The sequence below is a fragment of the Apostichopus japonicus genome, chromosome 7, assembly GCF_037975245.1.
Source record: "Apostichopus japonicus isolate 1M-3 chromosome 7, ASM3797524v1, whole genome shotgun sequence".
Lineage (NCBI taxonomy): Eukaryota > Metazoa > Echinodermata > Holothuroidea > Aspidochirotida > Stichopodidae > Apostichopus > Apostichopus japonicus.
In genome coordinates this window covers 24,707,755-24,717,015 of record NC_092567.1, presented here as the reverse complement: position 1 = coordinate 24,717,015, position 9,261 = coordinate 24,707,755, and positions in this window count along the sequence as shown.

Below are 9,261 nucleotides of genomic sequence, written 5' to 3'. Positions count from 1 at the left end.
GAAAAGCTACTCCTCCCCACAAACTGACAGTCACTTGATGTTTTACGACGAGTTTGTACCAGCACTTTGTATTTTAGCCTATACATTGAAGCGCAATGAGTACGGTGGCTCAATAGGGACATAGGAAACCAAAAAAAATGGTGCCCTCAAATCTCAACATTTTGAAATAAAAAGTCAGAAATTTGAGATAAAATTTTGACTTTAAAAGACAAAAAAGTTGATATTTGGGGACACGTTTGTTCCTTTCCTATGTACCCAATAAGCCACCGTACATCGGTTTTTGTGACCTGGGATAAATCTCGAAAGTACTTAGTGTTTCAAGTGCTTAAAATAATCATAAACACATATGCTGAAGTCACAAAACTGGATTAAATAAAAAAAACTTAAATAGATAGGAGAAAAAATACTCGTGTTTACTCGTCTTTCAGTACCTGCACATGTTCCAAAATAGACGCTGGCAAAATTACTTCAGATCTGGATGCACTAGTATGTCCATTCGTTTGTGATATTAAAAAAGTATAATAACTCTACCATTTGAAATATTGATACTAAGAATACATTGTTCTTAATCCCATATTTCCCAAGCCGCATAGTTTATCCCAAGCACCATGTTGTATTGCACTGACTCCACCTTCCCCCACCGCTACCCCACCTCTTCTAGTCAGGTCTGGTTGCTGTCAGGAAGGTACAGCAAGCATGTAAACTGGGAACGGTCTACGACGGTGTTAGCGTTAAATGTTTTCAGTTTAGGATACAGAATGGGAATCCATTATTTGCATCCATTTAGGGTGCAATTAAGGAAACCATTGAAGTGAGCAGATTGTAAAACTGTACACTTGGCGTACCCTCAATCATTTAACTTTCATCTAACAAGGCTCTTCGTTTAAGTTTAGATTGTTTCTGTTAAATTTTTCTTTCCAAAAGCCAGGTGAATTTTGTCAATTTCGTCACAAATATTCAACATTGTACTTTTATTTAAAGGGGATTGTACTTTTAGGGAAGAGATTAAGTTGTAATGGTACCTCTGTTTGTCTTTTTGTTTCAATTATTTTGTTGTTGTTCATAAATGGTTGACTATTTCGTCGCAGTATATGAAAACGCGGCGAGACGGATGTTTACGATGGATGTATACTTCTATGACCAATTAATACATGGAATAAAATCTATGAAAGGGCGGTCAAGTTATACTCCTTATCGGCTTACAACTATGAATGCATTTGTAGATTGCTTTTTAATGATTTTCTTTTATTTTTTTACGACATTACTAATAAATTATTACAGTTTGTTTGTGCAGCATCATTTCAAAACAATCTAGTTTGGCTCAGAGCCGTAGATAGATATACACGGCTCTGCTTCGGCTATAGAGCGCCATCACCTTGCTCTACTATCTTGGATAGGTTAGATTACCTTATGCATTAAAATGCATCGCTAGAGGCAAAACATACTAAAGTATTTTAGTACACAAACAATACCTTGGGTCTCGCGTAGACGACAGAGACAGTAATTTAGAGAAACTTGATGTCAAAGTTACCAGATTTTCACTGACCAGGAACGTGATGAGTAAAAGCCCATGAACGTTCAGGTCCCCGTGTGACGTCATCGTGCGGAGTGTACTGCGAACGCAAATTAATAGTAATGGACTTTCCACGTAAAATGAACTTTTTATGAACTCCATTCTTCCAATAAACATGCAGCTACGACAGAAAGAAATGGTTGTTAGAATTGTGCACACAATCGTTTACTTATTTTGGGTAGCCATTCTTCAATTAACAGTATATTATGGTTAAACAACTGCCTCAACGTCCGGGTCATATTTTGTAAGATTCGCTGCTGTTACAGGCCACTATACATACTGTGCCGTACGATATCGAGGTCTTCCCGCAATTGAAATCGTACCTTGTCGAAATATGTCTCAGTACAATATATACATGCCTGCAATACATATCGTCCGTACATGTTAGTGTGCATCACTAACTTAGCTCCGTGCCTATATAGTGTTGTGTTGGCGCAGAAGTTATTACAGATTGACACTAACGCAATGACGCTCCATATGCCGTACTAGATTGTGTCCCGCTGACGTTGCATAAGTGAACTGTATACTTAATTAACATCGTTTTAAAACTTATCTTACCCAACTTAGTTGACCATTTACAGTTGTAAGCCGAAACGGAGGTAAACATGCCTTTTCAATTCAATTGCATCTATTAATATATGTCATAAATGTTTACATCCATCGTGAATGCCCATCTCTTCGCGTGTGTAGCTATTGAAACGAAAACTAATTGATTTAGGGAAATATGCATAACGTTTTTATGATGTACTTAAGAAGTGATTTTACTAAAAAAAATTAAACCTTAAGAAAATAATAAACAAAATATATACAGTTAAAGCTGAACTTCGTCACTACATGCATATATACCGCAAAAAAAAATGTACATTGTTGAATGACGAGAACTAGCTGACTTTTTGGACGATGAATGTTACAATCATGTTAGAAATAAACTGAAGAGCCTTATGACGGAATGCGTACACCCATTTAAACATTTGATTGTAAAAACCAAGTATAATATTTCGCATTCTGCCATTTTCAATAGTTTGAAAGTATGACTGTTTTGCGTTTCATTTTTATTATCACTTGTTAAACTTAATATCCACGAAGGAGAATAAATATACTTTAATTATTATATAAAAAAAGTAGGTAGGCATGAAGTTATATTATCTAAATCTTTTTTGCTGAAACAAACGCCATTTACGTTGTACCATGATGCTATTTCTGGTATTTAGAATCTTGCAGTAAATAACTTAAAACTATAAGGCTTATAGTTTTATATATATATAAATAATATATATATATATAATTTATATATATATATAAATTCCCGCAATATATAATATTCCCGCAATATATAAATTTATATATATATAATTTATATATAATAAATAATATATATATATATATAAATAATATAAATTATATATATATATATATAAATATATATATAAATAATATATATATCTATAATTTATATATATATATATATATATATATATAAATTCCCGCAATATATAATATTCCCGCAATATATAAATTTATATGTATATATATAATTTATATATAATAAATTATATATATATATATAAATAATATAAATATAAAAAAAATATAAATAACTTAAAACTATATAACTTAAAACTATATGGCACGTGGAAGAGCCTAGATTGAATCAAATGGAAACGTTAAAGATAGCCACAGATATTTGCAACCGATAATAAATAATTGTTTAGTTAATACGTTATATTTTTCCAACAATATGACAGATTTTTTTGAAACTGATTCTTTTGAATCGAATAAGTGAGAAATTTCGTTGCAAAATGACGAAATGATTATTTATCAAATGTCTCTTATATTGTGAACCTAACATAGGCAAACACAAGAGGTGATTCAGAAGAGGAAACGACCAAAGAATAGCGGTATCCAGTTACTTAAAGGTCCGCTTAGTACCACTCTCTTCCCACAATAAGTGACATTAAATAGTTGGAACATGCACGGGATGGATGGATCCATTGTATCCAATTCTGTAGCCACGCCAGGGCACGGGGAAGGGGGGGGGGAGGAACGGCTGTACCAACAGGACCGATTAAATGTACCGCCCCTGAACCTGTTAAAGCCTTACACTGCATGCGATGCAGGAAGAGACCTCACTGAGGTTTTGGCTTTCTTGATGGAGGATATGAAGAAGAGCTGAATGTAAAGTTTGAAGTATCCCATCCTGGTAATAAGCCCTCGGACCTTATTATATACAAGAATTCGACCAACTTGTCCTGAAAGAACTGACGCTTGATCCGAGTCCACGTCCGGATCTGACCTTCTGCGATCGCCATCCAAATATCGCCAGCAGGAATCGGTACTGTTCTGCAATGAAGAGAATAATAATAATCAGCAGTTATTTTTACGACGCTTATAAGCGACCACAAATGTGGGAGAAACCCGCAAGGGCTTATGGATTACAACTTACACGTCGGTGGCTTCCAATTCAACATTGTAACTCAAATTTGGAATCTTTTCAATTAAGAAAGTCATTTCAGATAGAAAAACCGTGGATTGCTCTTGGATGAAAAACCCACCTTACTATGACCCGGCCGGGAATCGAAACCCCGGACCTCCCGATTGCTTAGCCTCATTGCTTCAAATGCCACCGCCTTTATCCACTCGGCCACAGCACCGGAAGTAGAGAACGCTCTTCCAAATGTCTGCTCCTATATTATTCGTTCACTGACGAAGAGGCGCGTGAAGCCTCTTTTGAAGTCAGCATGTATTACGTATTCAAGGCTTTTGAAAAGTCCTTCTTAAATTTGATGATGGGCTAATAAAATTGTAGTTGCCTCCGAGAGGTTCTTCGTTAACTATATAAACCGTTGGGTTGCATTATCCCTGCATTTAGAAATGCATTGCTATCATAATTAGGACAACCATTGTTGTATATGCATTCTTCAGTAAATTTAAAAGCCTATACCGAAACCACGTAACGTGGGCGGGGGGGGGGGGGGGGCGCACCACCATGTTTGGTTATTATGCCATTTTGGTTATTGGGCTTCGTTATATATTTTGAAATTTTTGAAACAATAATGGACAGATTTTCAACTTTTTAGGTTGCATCATATATTTATGCTGTAAACTATAGGTTTTGTTGCACGATTCCGGTAGGAGTTGATGGGCTAAGTCCTTTGATTTTATTCCTAGTTACTGGAGTGGGCGAGTGTGGGGGGGGGGGGGGGCTCCTTAGATATATTATATATAGAACTTAGTTTTTGCACATTTGAAGAGAAAATGGAGTCAATTGTCACTATACTCTAATGATTAGAGTAAAAGGTCGTGTAGTTAATAAGGAAAACCCCGATATCCAATTGTCATTCGTGGCTATATCATTTCCATTCATTCATGTCTAGACCATTATTATTTTGTCTTTACTGTTTTTCCATTGTTGTAAGTAAAATGTGCCATTTTGCACTTTCTTAAAACAATAAAAATGTACCGTAATACCTGATATTTGTGGCCGGATTATGTGTAACAGCGTATCCAACAGAATATCAATTTTCTCGAATTAGTTGGAGGTATAACAGTGTCGTTTGACCCCTCAAATCAAAGTAACAATTCCCACGCACCGTGCCAGCCCCCCCCCCCGAGTCCCCGTCCCTCAGTAAATTGAACCATCTTCCACCCTGCTGGTAATTGATGTACCGATCCACAAAAGACGCGTCACAGTTGTACATCTATGGGACACCTCTGATTTTTAGTCCTTAGATAATCCATTCTTCAAAGATTTCTAAACATGCGAACAGAATTTTTTTTTAAATCTATATTTGTTGATGAAATACAATCCTGTTCTAATTGCACTCATAGTGCCGAGTTCAACCAAAAACTGGATAAAAAGAGCAGTTTTTATGTAATTGAAGTTAAATTGATCAAGAAATACTCTCAAACAGTGATGCTTGACCGGTTCAACAGGCGCGTAGCAAGGAATTTGCCAAGGGAGGGGCGAAACCTGCTGGCAAACTATCTATAAGCGTAGCGCCACCATAAGTTGGCGCGAAGCGTACAAGACAATTTTGGCCGAAAATGCTTCCCAGATCGCTGGAAATGGCACTTTCCAGGCCTTGTAAGTTGCATCTAAGCATTTTCTATTTTGAAATTACTATCATAAAAAACACAAAATATACTCAAGGGGGGGGGGTGGGCGGCCCCCCCCCTTGGCTACGCGCCTGCGGTTCAACGAAAGCTGTTGAGAGTCCAGTGAAGGTCGTTGAAAATAAAGGTGGCACTCTTGCCCTATATATTGAGCAGATTTAATTATGCTCTTCCTTCGGTGTATTAAAGCAACACAATCATCTGATCAATGATAGAAAGTTTGATAACACACAACCAAGAGAACATAGCTGTAACATCACACGTTATTTTTAATTCCAAATGACCAATGTATCCTTATTCGCAGTGGTGGAGCGTCCATACAGTCAGGGGGCGGATGCCCTCCCCCCCCCCCCCTGACGGACTCATATGGACTGCTGGCGCCCTTTTCAGCTCTTTACCACTTTTTACTTATTCTAGATTATTGACTTTTTTATTGCGCTCTCATCTTCTTATTGACATTTGTTACATTTTGTTGGTGTCATTTGGCGATGACACCTATTTATTCTTCGTTTATCTGCAAATTAGCCAGGCCTGGAAAGGGTCATTTCCGGCGATCTAGGGAGTATCTTTACTCAAAACTTTTCTGCACGCTACGCGCCAACCAGTGGTGGCGCTCCGCTTAGATAGTGTCGAAAGCGCCCCTACAGAACATTCTCGCCCCTTCTGACCAATACCCCGAGCTCCGCCACTGCTTATTCGCCAATATGTCCTTACTGCTGTAGTAATGTAAAACAATTTTGCTGACTAATTTCATAGAAGGACCATTGGAAAGGTATATGCTATCAAACTTCAGCATAACGTTCTTGGCGGCAAACTGTACAAGCAGATTGTACAAGTTATGAGAGAATGTTTGAAGGTATACCTGTTGTAGACATGGTCATGGAAATGGTGCTATTTCGGTGTTAAGCAATCATACATTACTGACACGATTATGCAATAACTTGTATAGCATATATATATTTACAGGCGGCTGCTCGGCAGTATTATTTGGGTAAATAAACTACCAACTAAATAACAAATTCACTGCAGCTGCAAATATCCGAGTGACATTTGTGCAAGAAATGCCTACATTTCAGAGATATTTGATAGAGTCCCAACTTTGCTTTAGGAAATGTGATGCTACCATACCCGAATGGAATGCAGCTGTGTATTCACATGTTAATGCATCTCACTTTTGAAGAAGTACATTAATTAGACGAACATTATAAAGAAACACAGCAAATTTGTCAATGGGCATAGACAATATGACGACACACCAGTTTAAACCCGTGTGAAGCATTTCGGATAAAGAGACAGTGTTATGCTGTAATTTCAACCGGTTCCACTTCACTCACAATTTGATGATCTAACGGCAAAATATTTTTGAAATATTTGGCCACCACTTGGAGACAACATGCTTGCATAGATATTCATAGAAATCAATCATGTCGGGATATTATGAATAATACTTAATAGGTCGACATTTTTTATGTTTTCACTCTACTTACTTCAACACGATACGTTTATGAAAGATATATATATATATATATATATATATATATATATATATATATATATATATATATATATATATATGTATATATATATAAATGAAAATCGTAATGAGTTGGAAAATCAAGAACAGTGAAAAAACTTTCAGCCTCCACCGGTATTCGAACCACGGGCCTCCCGCTCTGTACGCGGACACCCTAACCAGGAAAGAAAATCCAATACTATTCGCTCACCTTGGATAACATCAAGTATTTTAACTTCAATTTCAAAAAAGAATAAATTATATAAAAAGTACCTTCTTAATCCTTCCAGTACCAATAAATGTAAATATACTCTTTATAAAAATAAACTGACAAAAATTATCAGATTAGCCAAGAAGATGTATTATGAAAACTGTTTCAAAGACAATAAAAATAATTTAAAGAAAACATGGTATACGATTAATAAAATTCTTGGTCGTACTTCAATCAATACTCCAATTGATAAAATTAAAGATAATGATTTGTTAATTACAAATAAATTTGACATGGCCGAGAAATTTAATGACTTTTTTGCTAATATAGGTAACAACCTTGCAAGTTCTATTCCCACTTGTCACTCAAAATTTACAGATTTTCTTACTGATAGTACCCCATCATCTCTATTTCTCTCACCAACCAACTCCTCTGAAATTATCAATTTAATAATGCAATTGAAAATAGGCTCTTGTGGTCTTGATAATATTTCTGTTCAGTTTCTCCAAGAAAATCGTTTTATTATAGCTGCCCCTCTTACATATATTTTTAATTTATCAATATCTACAGGTGTTGTTCCAACTCGTACTAAAGAAGCTAAAGTTACTCCAATTTTCAAAAGTGGTGATAAGCTATCTATTAACAATTACAGGCCCATCTCAGTTCTTTCATCTTTATCTAAACTCTTAGAACGTATAATATATAACCGTACTGTACATTTTTTAGACAAGAACAACATTATTACTGATAGACAATTTGGATTTCGTAAGGGGCGTTCTACAGATATGGCAGCTTTGGATGTTTCTCAATATATCATTAACGGCTTTAACAATAAGGAATATTCTTTGGGTGTATTTTTAGATTTTTCTAAAGCCTTTGATACTGTCAATCATGGAATTCTCTTCAACAAATTGTATCATTATGGTATAAGAGGGGTTGCATTTAACTGGTTTGTTAATTATCTATCCAATAGACGCCAATGTGTTCATATTGATAATCATTATTCTAATTTCAGTAAAATTACATGTGGAGTACCACAAGGGTCAATTTTAGGTCCACTGCTTTTCTCCTTGTATATAAATGATATTATAAATTGTTCAAACACCTTGTATTTTACACTTTTCGCAGATGACACCAGTATACTGTATAAACACAAAGATATAAATCATGCTGCATCTACTATAAATTTTGAATTAGATAAAGTCTCTACTTGGTGTCAAGTAAATAAATTATCTTTGAATATTAACAAAACCCACTTTATGATTTTTCACCCAAACCACAAAAAAAAATCAAGAACATAGATATATGTATTGGCAACTCACAGTTAAAGCGTGTTGAGGTTATAAAATTCCTAGGTTTATTTATTGATCCTGCTCTAAAGTGGTCTTCCCACATCTCCAAGATTAAAACTACCATCTCAAAAACTGTTGGAGTCCTTCATAAAATCAAAGACTTTGTTCCAATGTATATTCTCAAGAACTTGTATAATACTCTCATACTACCTCATCTTAATTATTGTAATATTGTTTGGGGTAATGCATATTCTACCTACCTAAAGCAATTGCTTTTATTACAAAAGAAGGCTGTCCGTGTTATTACACAGTCTGATTTCTTAGCACATACCCCACCACTATTCAGCTCACTGAACTTACTAGATATTTTTGATTTACATAGATACCACTGTGCAGTTTTTATTTTTAAGTCTATTAATAATAAATTACCAGTCAATTTTAATAATTACTTTCATTTCAATTATAATATACATAACTACCACACCAGATCCTCTGGAAATTTATTTTCATTGCCCATAAATACCGATGTCTTTAAACGTTCCATCGTCTGTTATGGTGT